The sequence below is a fragment of the Orycteropus afer genome, unplaced genomic scaffold (assembly GCF_000298275.1).
Source record: "Orycteropus afer afer isolate SDZICR_OR568_19922 unplaced genomic scaffold, OryAfe1.0 scaffold00714, whole genome shotgun sequence".
Lineage (NCBI taxonomy): Eukaryota > Metazoa > Chordata > Mammalia > Tubulidentata > Orycteropodidae > Orycteropus > Orycteropus afer.
Genome location: NW_006922301.1, coordinates 806,803 through 820,771, shown reverse-complemented (window position 1 = coordinate 820,771; position 13,969 = coordinate 806,803).

The window sequence follows — 13,969 nt, the reverse complement described above, 5'->3', positions numbered from 1 at the left end:
AAAAAAAAAAAAGAAGAAGAACAATTGAAACACATGTGTTTAAAGCTCTTCCCCAGCTCAGAAGAGTCTGATGTGGACATTGGGGTGATGCAAGGATTCATTTTTCCAGTCATTCATCTTTGGGAATGCCTGGGTCTTTTCTCAAGGAGATTCAGCATAGGAATTGTACTTGCTTATTGCTTTTAGCTAAGGGGATACTGTGCCTAGAACAGGTAGAAACATATTCAGCCCACTGAAAAGCGAATCAATTTGAATTCTGCTTTTATTTGACATAAATATTCCCAAAAATACCACAATTCAAAGAAGCTCTTAAGTTTCCAAGGAGTCATTTTCTCCAGGAGACCAGCACAGAGGAAGAAGAATTTCAGTTGCTCACTACTCTTAAAATCATGTCAGTGATTTCTAGCATTTTCTAGACTTACTCCTTGTGAGTTGTTGAGTATGTTGCATGAAAACGACTGTGCCACAGTTGACACCAATGGAAGAAACATTTTCAGTCCTTCACGACTTTGCCACTTTTCTGTGGCCAGTATCTATCCCTGCACTCTGCAAAGTGAAGTCCTTGCTGCCCTTGGAAAGTGATTCTGAAGTTCAGCCTGCATCAGGGTCACCTGGGTGCCCTCTGGTGCTTTACCCTGGGCACTGCTTCATACCAAGGGGTCTCTGGTGGCACAGCGATTAAGTGCTCAGCTGCTAACAGAACCTACCCAGCAGCTTCATAGGAGAAATACCTGGTGATCTCCTCCTGTAAAGTAGATAGCCTGGGAAACCCATGGGCAGTTGTAGTCTGTCCCATGGGGTCTTTGGGAGTCAAAATTTACTTGATGGCACCCAGCAACAATCACAACCACCCTTCAGACCTACTGAATGGAATCTTGGTGGGGTGTGAGGTTAGAGGGTGACACCCCAGGGGAGATGCTGATCTATAAGCTCAGTCCAGGGAGTGGGACATATACGCTTGATGCATGAATCTAATTCTTGACCATGAGACATTAAAAGGTCACAAAATTGTGCTAATTTGTGTGTTGTGTATTTGAGGGTTAGCATCCAAAAGTTAATTTTTAATCATTGTGCAATATAAATTAGGTAACAAAAAAAAAAAAAGAAAACCAAACCAATTGCCATCAAGTTGATTCTGTCTCATAGTGACCCCCTTTGGGTTTCCAAGGCAGTAAACCTTCACAGAAGTAGATTGCCCAGTCTTTGTTCCTCCGAGTGGGTTTGAAGTTCCAACCAGAGCCCCTTTATACATATATATATTTGGACACACACACACAAACACACACACATATATATATATACACCAAAACACACTGCTGTTGAGTAGCTTCAAACTAATCGTGACCCCTCCTTGGGTTTCCTAGACTGTGTCTCTACAGAAGTGGATTGCCCAGTCCTCCTTCCGAGAAGTGGCTTGTAAATTTGGTGAAAAAAAAAAAAAAAATCTGTGTGTGGTGGTAGGTGAGGGTGTGGTTGTGGTGGTGGGTGTGGGTGTGAAACCTATGAGAGCCAGAACTCAACAGGACCGCCTTGTTTTTCCAAGTCCCACAAATTTTCTTTCCCTTTCACAGTGCAGTCTGACTGCTTTTGTATCACATGTTTCTTAAGACTTGTATTTCATAAATGCCCAGTGAATTCTTTACAGGTGTTCCAGCATTTACAGGTTTCATTGTACATGAACTCTGATAGTGTAGTGCCTAATGCATTTGACTGCTAACCAGAAGGCTGGTGGTTCACACCCACCAGCCACTCCTTGGAAGGAAGACTAGGCAATCTACTTTCATAGACAGTTCATTGGAAATCCAAGGAGGTGTCACTGTAAGTTGGAAATGACTCAATGGCAGTGAGTTTGGTTTAGTTTTGCTTCACGTATTTGATGTTCTTTTACCATTGAGTTGGATCCAACTCATAGCGACCACTCCTTGAGTTTCCAAGGCGGTATCACTATGGAAGTAGATTGCCCAACATTCCTTCCAGGGAGTGGTTGGTAGTTTGAATTGCCAGCCTTCTGGTTAGCGGTCAGATGCCTTAGGCACTATGCCGCCAGAGCTCCTGTTTTACATATTAATACATATATATTATATATTAAGGAGCTCTGGTAGCATAGTGGCTAAGGCACTTGACTGCTAACCAGAAGGCTGGCGGTTCAAACCCACCAGCCACTCCTGGGAAGGAAGGTTGGGCAATGCTACTTCCGTAGTGATACTGCCTCGGAAACCCAAGGAGGGGTCGCTATGAGTCAGGGCTGACTCGACGGCACATAACAACAATTATATATTATTGTATATAAATTATATGTATAATATATGTATATATACTATACGTATATGTATATATATTATATGTATATTTTGTTGTTGTTATGTGCCGTCGATTTGGACCTCATAGAGACCCCTCCTTGGGTTTCTGAGGCAGTATCATTATGGAAGTAGATTGCCCCATCTTCCTTCTGAGGAGTGGCTGGTGGGTTTTAACCACCAGTCTTCTGGTTAGCAGTCAAGTGCCTTAGCCATATATGTGTGTGTGTGTGTGTGTGTATGCACACACAATATATATGCCTTGGTGGCCCAGTGATTAAGTGCTCATCAGCTAACCAAAAGGTTGGCAGGTTGAACCCACTGCTGTTCTGCTGGAGAAAAATGTGGCAGTCTGTTTCTGTAAAGATTACAACTTTGGAAACCCTATCGGGTTCTGCTCTGTCCTAAAGGGACACTAAGTCAGAATCGACTCAATGTCTGTGGTATTATATCTATATATACATACATATCTCCAAACATAAAAACAAAAAAAGTACATATATATTTAAAGTAACAGCTTTCCTATGCTAAACTTCACATGCCACATACTTCACTTGTTGTGCAGCCATCACCATAATCAGCTTAGGACATTTCATCACCCCCTGAAGCCTAGTAGCATTCACTCCCCATTGACTGTTCCCTCAGTCCTAGACAGTCACTCATCTAATTTCTGTCTCTATAGATTTGTTTATTTGGGGCATTTCATAGAAATGGAACCACACAACCTGAAGCCTTAGGTGACTGGCTTCTTCCACATAAAAAAAAGAAAAAAAGAAAAAGAAAATCAAACTCACTGCCATGGAGTTGGACCCATCTGACTCGTAGCGACCCCCTCCTTGGGTTTCTGAGGTAGTATCACTATGGAAGTAGATCACCCAATCTTCCTTTTGCAGAGTGGCTGGTGGGTTTGAACCACCAGCCTTCTGGTTAGCAGATAAATGCCTTAGGCACTACACTTCCACATAGCATGTGTTTTTAAGGTTTATTCATGGTATAACACATATCAAGACTTCATTCCTTTTTATGGACGAATACTATTCCACCACACAGATGTGCCACATTGTACTTACTCTTTCACCAGTTGATGTTAGTTTGGGTTGTTTTCACTTGCTGTCCATTATGCATAATGCTGTTATGCACGTTTGTGGACAAGTTTTTGGTGGATGAACTTAGAAGCATGTTGACTCCATTTCCTCCTGGGATTGTTGCACTGTAGTGACATCTATTTCTTTAAGTTTTATGTGTACAACATTCAAACACACTGTGCCCCATCCTCTGCTCCACTGCAAAGCCCTGACTGAGTGCAAAGTTTCAGCAGTTTGTCAATGGCCCCAGAATGGACATCTTCCTTGAGCATCAACCACTCACTTCCCCTCTGTTTGGGGGAATTTTCACTGACACTTTGCAATAGATAAGTCACCGCTTACACACACCCAAGCCATCGCCTATCATTGGCTCTCGGTGACATTGACTTCTGGACTACCCATGCTATGTACAGAGAGATGGGGGAATAGCCCCAGAAGCTTTAAGACATGCAAGAAGATTTCGAACAAAGTAACTTGTGGTGCATGATGCGCTCATGCCTATGTGCACACTTGAGTGTTGTTTGCATCCCAGTCTGCTGACTTGCAGGATTTCCTTCTTCCCTTTGCAGATCCAGTAGAGCAAGGGTGAGGATTGCTAAAGGGACTAATTCTTTCATGGAGTTTCTTTTAAAAATAGTATTGATGACATCATTGCCCCTGCAAGAAGAAAAAGTGTGTAAGAAGTAAACATTCAATGACAAGTTGACGTCAGCAATACTCTACTCTGTCCAGGGACAATTTGACAATCTCCTGTGTCCTTCTACATGTTGGAGCATTTCCTCTATTACCAAAAATGAGCTTGCTAGCTGGCAATACATTCCTGTGTTGTTGTTATGTGTGTGCATGCATCTCTCTTATTATGTTTTAAATACTCCCCAAATTCATAAACTATTTTACTTTTTTGTTGTTGTTTTCCCCCTACAAAGTTCCTTACTCTTTGATCATCCCATGTTTGACTGACTTACTTATTTCTAATTTTCTGATCATAAAAAAGACTAAATTTTGAGGTAAATATCTAAGAAGGTGACATTGTAGAAGGAAATAGAACCCTGTTACCATGAGATAGCATGGCTTTACATAGATTATAAACAGTGATTGTAATTCTATAAGAAAAAAATATTGACTTTGGTCAAATTCAGACTGTTTTTTTTTTTTTCCAGGTGCAAAATCTATCCATTAATTTCTTTCTGGAACTGAAAACCTTACCTTTAACATGTAACATGGAAATAATTGATATCAATCATCTATGGAACTTTTCTTATAGAGCTTTCTCTACATAGAATGAATTCTTTACTATCCATGAATAATAAATGTCTCATAATACAGAAACCAAACTCAAACTCACTGCCATCAAGTTGATTCATAGTGATCCCCACTGGGTTTCCAAGGCTATAAATCTTTACAGAAGTAGATTTTCTCATCTCCCTCCCAAGACCCAGCTGATGGGTTTGAGCCACTGACTTTCTGGTTAGCAGCCACATGTCTTACCAACTATGCCACCAGAGCTCCTCAGTAACAAGTTGTCCAGGTCCAGAACTATCACACTCAAAGTTCTATGATTTTATTGCAAGTAGAAGAAATGAGAAATGCATGAGCAATCATGCATATTCGATTATTTTTTCGTGGCTTCTTTATGCTGATAAAAAGTCTAAGCAAAATGGGACAACGGTTGGGGAAACAATTTGGTGGTTCCTCACAAAGTTGAGCAGAGAGTTGCTACAGTACCCAGAAGTCCCCAGTGCTGGCTATATAGACCCAGAGGACATGAAGGCAGGGTCACAGCATAACCCTGCACACCAGTGTCATTGCCGTACTCTCCACAATGGCCCAAAGGTGGAAACCACTGAAATGCCATCAGCAGACAGATGACTGGACACTGTGTAGTCCATGCACACAATGGAAGACCACTCCCCACAGGAAAGAATGTAGAGGAAGAGGAGCCCACCTGAGGACAGATCCAAAGGGAGGGGAAAACCGATAGTGGCGGAATATCTAAGGAGGTTAATAAGCTTACCCCTGCTGACTACTGCAACTGCCTAGGAGGCGTGGCCAATCAAAATTAAGCTAAATGATCACTGAGAGTTTAGCATGCACAGAAGGGCTCTCAGTCAAACAACCTGTCACTCAAGAAACCTAGCCCCAGCCTAAGAACACCCCTTAGTTAAGATTGCTCATTTTAGCAAGTATAAAACCACTGAGTTACACAACTTAAATAAAGTCTTTTTCCACTTGGAGAGAAAGGTGCATCTCCATCCCTCTGGAGAAATCGTATGCTTTTAATGTTCCTCCTTACTTTAAAGGGGAGTTCTGCTGGTGTGTGCCTATGGCACTTGACAGCTAAACAGAAGGCTGGTGGTTCAAACCCACCAGCAACTCTTCAGAAGGAGGGTTGGGCAATCTACTACCTTAGTGATACAGCCTCAGAAAGCCAAGGAGGGGGCACTATGATTCAGATGCATCTTGATGGCAGTGAGAGTTTTACTCTCAAGGAGAGGTCATCCTTACTTTAGTTTAAAGTCTTTCTTGTCTTTCTCATTCCAAGAGGAAAACTGGGTTCTGCTTTTTTGGAACATGCTGTGCTTTTAATAAAGGGTTATATGCTTGCATGTGACTGGTGCTTTTATTGAGTGAGTCTGTAAACCACACAAACACCATGGTGGCTGCAGATCTACCTGGGCCTTTTCCTGCCAGAGGAGCCCCTTGAGCTGCCACTGTCTTGGGAAGTGGCTTGCTTCTGCCATCTGGCACCATTCACTCACAGAACACAGCTGCCTGCTAGCAGGGCCCATGTGATTCCTCTCTCGGGAAAGGGTGGGAAGCAGAAAAAGGCTACCTCCCACCATACAACACTCAGACGTAGAGACATGAAGTCCTGATGCATGCCCCCACATAGATGGACCTGGAAAGCCCCATGTTGAGTGCTAAAAACACAAACACTGTTTCATCCCAATTATGCAAAGGCCACCTCAGACAAACCAAAGATTGTCAGTGCTTACCAAGGGTGGGGCATGAAAGAGGGGGAAAGGGGAGCTTTTGGTTGGGGTTCATTGAGTTTATGCTAATGGAGGTGGACTAGCTCAGAAAAGAACAACAAAGCTTGCCCAACTTGAAGAATGTAATCAGGGTTCCTGAATTGCACTTGTAGAAATTGTTGAGCTGGTGTGTTTTGTCACGTGTATTTTTACCACAATAAAGTTTTTTTTTTGTTTGTTTGTTTTTTAGTTAAAAAAAAATAAGAAGCCTTGAGCCCAGACTGAGCTCTGCCTTTCCTCTCCACAGAAGTTGGAGTGCTCAGCTCCTGAGGAAGGGCCAGCCTGCTCTTCCACGGTTAATCGAATTGATTCGCAGGCCCTGGGTGCCAGGGTGGTGGTTTCCATGTGCTGAGACCCTGTTAACAGGCAGAAGGGTGCCTTGGAAAACAGGTCTAGCCATCTGCTTTCGAAACACTGTGGAGCACAGTTCTACTTCAACACACATGGGAACACCATGAGGAAGAGTTGATTCAATGGTGACAAGCTGGTTTAAAAAAACAAATTGATGCCATGGAGTCAATTCCAGTTCATAGTGACCCCCATTGGGTTTCTGAGGTGGTAAGTCTTTACAGAAGTAGATTGCCCCCTCTTCTTTCTGAGAGACTGGTGGATTTGAGCCACCAGCCTTTTGGTTAGCAGTCAAATGCCTTAGGCCTAGGCCAACTTTATGAGTAGATATGTGTGCAGTCAACTGAATGTGTTGGGAAGGAAGTGACTGTGCTTGTAGAGGAGATGGCTCTGACTTTACTGGGTGTCCTTGCGCAATCACACTGTGGACTATAGTGGTGTGTAATTGAGTGATTTGCGACCCATCCAGGTTTGCTGGTTTTGTATTCCTTACCTACACTCTCCAGTATAATTTCAAGTAGAAGTGAGATGACTAAGCTCCCTAGGAATGGAAGAAAACTGTCAATTCCTTGCATTATCTATGCCATTAATATCTATGTGTTGGTTATAATATCGGTGTGAGCCCCTATAAGTTCGTTTTAACTGTGTGAAGTTCCTTACAGGGAATTGTACCATTTGGTCAAGAAGACCACTTCCCATCATTGCTGTGAGATCCTTAAATGATTTGAAGACAGCACAGCTGGGCATTTGGCCTTTGAGAAATAGAACACAGAACCGTTGAGCTGCAGGCTGTTGTCTGTCCTCTGTTGTATGCCTCTACGCCATTCCTGCTCTGCTTCTGGAAACACAGGTAGTGAGTACTCTAGGGACGGTTAAGAATCAAGCTTTCACTTTTGCCAGCGCTAATCAACCCTGCACACTGTAAGCCATTGACTCCTCTCATCCCAGAGCACAGCAGAAACCCTTGGGAATGGATCTGTTTTACTCAGATCTACAGCTCTGTTTCCATGCTTAAAAATATCCAATCGGTCTGGAACACATTCTTCCTCCATTCTACCTGCTTCTGCCTGCTTCACGGTACCTTGTGTTCTGCTTTCTGCCTGGGTGTCCCTTCACAGAGGGAGTTTTGCTTGAACCCAAGCTGGGTTAAGTTCTCCCCCATGTGTGCTTCTACCCATCTTTCTCCCATAGATTCATCCTACCATGCTGTAGTTCCTCTATCACTCTTTAAATCAAAGAAGACAGGCTGTCGTATGAGTCCACACCTTAGTCTGGGTTCTCTAGAGGAGAAAAACCAGTGAAATGTATGTATCAATGTATATAGAGAGATTTTCTTCAAGGAAATGGGTCACACAGTTGTGGGGGCTGATAAGTCCCAAATCCAAGGGTCAAGCGGCAGGCTGGAGACCCCTGCTGGATCATGTAGTTGCAGGTGCTTGAGAATTCAAGATCTGCAGGTCAGGCAGCAGGCTGGAAATTTTTCAGGCTTATGTCCTAAGAACCGGAGGTCAGGCGACAAGGAGTGAGTGCAGGGTCAAGAAAGCAAGCTTTCATATATTTGATGCAGGAGACATTCCTAAGGAAACTCGCCATTCAGCTGATTGATAGTTCACATCACATCATGAAGTGAAAGGTGATTACCTGATATCTGCCAAACCACTGAGAGTCACAGCCTAGCCAAGTTGACATGTCACATCAACCTTCACAGTCTGCATGCTCCTCATGTCTAGCTGAGGGCTGGGCATGTAGATGTAGCTCTGTGAAGTGTGTATGGGAGGGAGGAGGACAGGCAGGTTTCCAGAGAAAGGGGAATCAGGTCAGGTCACCCACAAATGTGGGTGGCACAGGAGATTGTCAGCGAAGTTTCGGCTCTCTTCATTGCCTTTTGTGTGGTGTCAGGGTTAAATACAAATGCACAACTCTCATCTTAGTTGCTCGTATTAGATAGCACCTGTGACAAAACAAACCACTCTAGGTACGTAAACTGGAAGGACTTTAATATAGGGCATTTATTGTTTATATGGTAGCTCTGGTAGCATAGTGGCTAAGACACTTGCCTGCTAACCAGATGGCTGGCAGTTCAAACCCACCAGCCACTCCTCGGAAAGAAGGTTGGGCAATCCTACTTCCGTAGTGATACTGCCTCGGAAACACAAGGAGGGGTCGCTATGAGTCGGGTTTGACTCGATGGCACATAACAACAACAACATTGCTTATATGGTGATCAGAAGGATTGAAGGCAGGGGTCCCACTTTTGTTGTTTTTAGATGCTGTTGAGTCATCTCTGACTCATAGTGACCGTACACACAGCAGAATGATACACTGACCAATCCTGTGCCAGCCTCACTATCATTGCTGTACCTGAGTCCATCATTGCAGCCACTGTGTGCATCCATCTTGTTGAGGGCTTTCCCCTTTTTTGTTGACCCTTTACTTTATTAACCATGATACCCTCTCCAGGGAGTGGTCCCTTCTGAAAACATGACCAAAGTAGGTGACACAAAGTTTGGCCACTCTTGCTTCCAAGAAGCTTCTGGCTACACTTCCTCCAGGACATTTTTGTTAGTTCTTTTAGCAGCCCATGGTATTTTCCACATTCTTTGCCAACACAACTCAAAAACATCAACTCATCTTCTGTCTTCCTTATTCATTGCCCAACTTTCACATGCATATGAGGTGACTGAAAATAACATGGTTGTATCAGGCATACCTTAGTCTTAAAGGAGATATCCTTGCTCTTCAGCATTTGAAAGAGGTATCTTGCACCATATTTGCCCAATGTCTTGACTGCTGCTTCCATTGGTGTTGATTGTAGAACCAAGTAATATGAAGTCTTTGACAACTTCAATCTTTTCTCCATTAATCATGATGCTGCTTATTGGTCCAGTTGTGAGGATTTTTGTTTCCTTTATATTGAGGTATAATCCATACTGAAGACTGTAGTCTTCAACTTTTGTCAATAAATGCTTCAAGTCATCCTCATTTTCACCAAGCAAAGCTGTGTTGTCAGCATACCACAGGTTGTTAATGACTCTTCCTCCAATCCCGATACCACATTCTTCTTCATGTAGTCTAGCTTCTTGGATTATTTGCTCAGCATGCAGATTGAATAAGTATGGTGAAAGGCTACAACCCTAACACACTCCCTTCCTGATTTTAAACCATACAGTGTCCCCTTGTTCGGTTCGAATGACAGCTTCCTCGTTTATGTATAAGTTCCTCATGAGTACCGTTAAATGTTCTGGAACTCCCATTTTTCTCAGTGTTATCCATAATTAGTTATGATCCACATAGTCAAATGTTTTTACATAGTTAATGCAATACAAGTAAACATCTTTCTGGTATTCTTTGTTTTGAACCAAGATCCATCTCATACCAGCTATGATAACCCTTGCTCCATATCCCCTTCTGAATCCACCTTGCAACTTTGGAAGATCTCTGTCAATACACTGCTGCAACCGTTTTTGAGTTATCTTGGGCATAATTTTACTTGCATGTGATACCAATGACATTGTTAGATAATTTCCACATTGTGTGGGATCACCTTTCTTTGCAAGGGGTACAAATATGGATCTCTTCCAGTCAGTTGGCCAGGTAACTGTCTTCCAAATTTCTTGACATACCCAAGTGAGTGCCTCCAGTACTGCATCCTTTTGTTTCAACAAACAGATGAAGGGTCCTAGGACTCCAGGAATGACTGCAGAATAAGACAGAGATGACCTTGCCACTCACTCTAAAGTCTGTCTGCAGCAACTTTTTCAGAATGAGAAGCTTGCCTCAGCAAAGGCTTTCTTGACAAGCATGAATCAGGGGATGGAGACTTGAGTGCTGCTGCAGACAGAGCCTTCCCCCATTCCCAGGGGTTCTGAACAGCAGAAATAGTGAAGAGGGGACAGGCAGCCAAACACCTGCTGCTTCCTATCTGCCTTTAATTCTGACATAAGCACATCAAATTGGCATACCTAATCAAACTCAGAATCCTAGTGACAAGGTCATATGGGAAATGTAGTTCTTGCTTTCTACTTTCTTATGCTGGCACAGTGGTTAAGCACTGGGTTGCTAACCAAAAGATGGATGGTTCCAACCCACCAGCTGCTCTGTGCAAGACAGCCCTGGTGATCTGCTCCCAGGAAGATTACAGTCAGGAACCCCAATGGAGCAGCTTTTCCCTGCCACATGGGGTCACTAGGAAGCAGCACTGATTGACAGACCCCAACAACAGCAACAGCAACAGCCATCTCCTGTCAGAAGGAGGCTGCAATGCTTTGCACTTTTTTCATAGCTCTCAATCTGTGCTCTCCAGTATGGCAGCCGCTAGACACATGAGGTCACCATTAGTTGGAGTCAACTTGATGACAACTTGTTTTTGGCCCGTTGGATGGCACATAGAGTTAAATGTCTGGCTACCAATCAAAAGGTCTGAGCTCTGAATTTACCCAGAGGCCCCTCAGAAGAAAGTCCCAGCAGTCTACTTCTGAGAGATCCCAGCCATCAGAAACACTGTGGAGCACAGCTCTACTCTGAAACATATGGGGTCACCAGGAGTCAGAATCGACTTCATGGCAACTTCATTGTTTCTGTTTTGTTTTGCTCTTTCTAGCCACATCTGGCCCTTCCAGTCAAGTAAAATTAAAATATTTAGTTTCTCATTCACACTAGTCACACATTTCAAGTGCTTAGTAGCCTCTTGGGGCTGGTAGTTACCATATTAAACCAAACCAAGCCTGCTACTGTTGAGTTGACCCTGACTCATGGTGATCCCATTTCTTGGCTATCATCTTTACAGAAGCAGATTGCTAAGCCTTTCTTCCAAGGCAATGCAGAGTGGATTTGAACTGCCAACTTTTAGGTTAGTGAATGGTTTGGACCACCTAGCAGGCTGTCTGCCATAGTGCGCCATGCATATCCAGGATGTTTCCATATTTGCATCACACCTCCTTTCTCCGGATTTGTGTTGACTCTCATATTATGCTCACTTGTGGTTCAGCGGAGCAGCTGATGAGTAAGCAGGTGAAGGAGTGGAAAGCAGAGAGTTAGTCAAGCAGGGTTCAGGTAGCTGAGCTGTGGAACACAAAGCAGTGAGAACAGGGCCCTTCTTTGGTTGGGTCCTTAATTGTGGGTTTTGGATCATGGGAGTCAAGAGGAGCAAGAAATGCCCTGATGTCTGCATTGCCCACAGTGTCGGGAGGGCCAGCTAGAGCCTGTGCACAGTCTCCTAGGAGATAAGGATAATTAAACGAGCCTTCATCCCGCTCGGCTGTTACTGAGTGTGCTCTTGTTGTGTGTTTGGGTTCACTTCACAAATATCTTTAATTGTCAGGTTATTATAATGGAACTCCATTGGAGAGAAGGACCTCAACACCACTCTTATTGGAGGAGAAGGGAGAACAAAAATAACCAAGTGAGGTCGTTTACACTCCGAGTTCAGCTGACAGATCAAGTCGGTCCTGTGATAAATGGCTTTCCCATCACAAATAACTAGTATCTGTTTTCCACCTGCATGCCCCCTTTTCATCTTCTGCAAAGTTAGGGACATTGCTTCTGATTCATTCATTTTGAGCACACCTGCCACATGCCACCAAGTTGAATGGGGCTGGTCAGGACAGTCTGGAGGCTTTAGATGGCTTTCATGTTGACAATGCTGGTATGATTTGATCTGACAGAGGCGACAGGAAACAGTGAGTCCTCACCAGACTCCACTGCCTGTCCCTTCAAGAGCATGCCGTGCCCTTCCCAGGGTTGTTACGCCAGGCAACACCTCACCAGGCAGACATTCTGCTATCAGCGGTATGCGCTGCTTACGTCTGATTCATGCCGACACTTGTTGACTCGTCTTATGCAAGGACATGTGTCATCTCAGGCTTCCTCTTAGGACACACTGCAGCCCCTCACCTCACAGACAAATACACATTTAATCTCTCAGAGGTAGTAACCCAACACCAGACACTCCTCGAAAGGAAGACGGCAATCTACTTCCATAGAGATACCACCTCAGAAAGCCAAGAAGGGGTCGCTATGAGTCAGAACCCACTCGATGGCAGTGAGGTTTTTTGTTGTTGTGTTTTTATGGAGTCCCTGGGTACAATGCATGAATGCGCTCACCTTCTAATTGAAAGGTTATAGACCACAGTTGTACGCTGACACACGTGGGTGGGGGAAGGGCATGAGTCGGATCAAACACGGCAGCAACTAGCTTTAGGTGTCTATGGGTGACATTCACATAGATTGCTGGTGTACACATCTTACCTACCCACCAGCAAATACTGTGAGTAAGTCAGGCTCAAAGTCAGGCTGACACCCTGTCAGACTGAGCACAGGGACAAAGAGCAAAATCCAATGCAGCCTGTGACGTAGGTCATATTTTGTAATACGAGTAACATAGCGGGGAGCTTGGGAACAGGATGGACATTTTCCCCCAGGGTTATCAAGTAACTACAGCTTAGGAATTGTGTGGTGTCAGGGAGATGTTTGCAAGGATACATACGGAAGTGAGGACCAACGCTAGACTTGCAAAGGCTTCACACCGAGCATGAAGTAAGGAAGATCCTAACCTCCATTCTGTTTGTAGCATGTCGCGGAAGAGGTGTTTGTCACCTCGAGTTCCGTGGGGTCCAAGCCTGCTGTGCACATTCCCTCTGGCTTGCCCTCCATTGCTTAGTCCCACAGAAAGCTGAGACTGGTGATTCTGGCTGAGTGATGCAAGGTTTGACCTAGTGAATACTTCTGATGCCATGTGCACGTGATGCTTCCCCATTCAGTCTCTGAGAGCAGGCTGATAGCTCTGCCAGCTTTCTCGAGTTATTTTGATCAATGCCCATGGAAGCAGCAGTCAAGCAATCAAACATTCTAGCACATTGGGAAAATATGCTGTAAAAGACTTCTTTAAGATGATAAAAAACAAAGATACCACTTTGAAGACTAAGGTTTGCCGACCCAAGCCATGGTATTCTCAAATCGCCTCATATGGAAATGGATAATGAATAAGGAAGAACAAAAGAAAATTGATGCCTGTGAATTATTGTGTTGGTTAAGAAGATTGACTATACTAAGGACAAACTTTTTTTTAATTTTTTATTATTATTATTATGAGGATTTGGGTGAAGATTTACAGAGTTAATTCACTTTTCATACAGCAGTTCACATATACTTTGTCTCATGTCATTGACCAAAATTTACAATGCAGCAGCTCCCCTCCCACTTCCTCCCC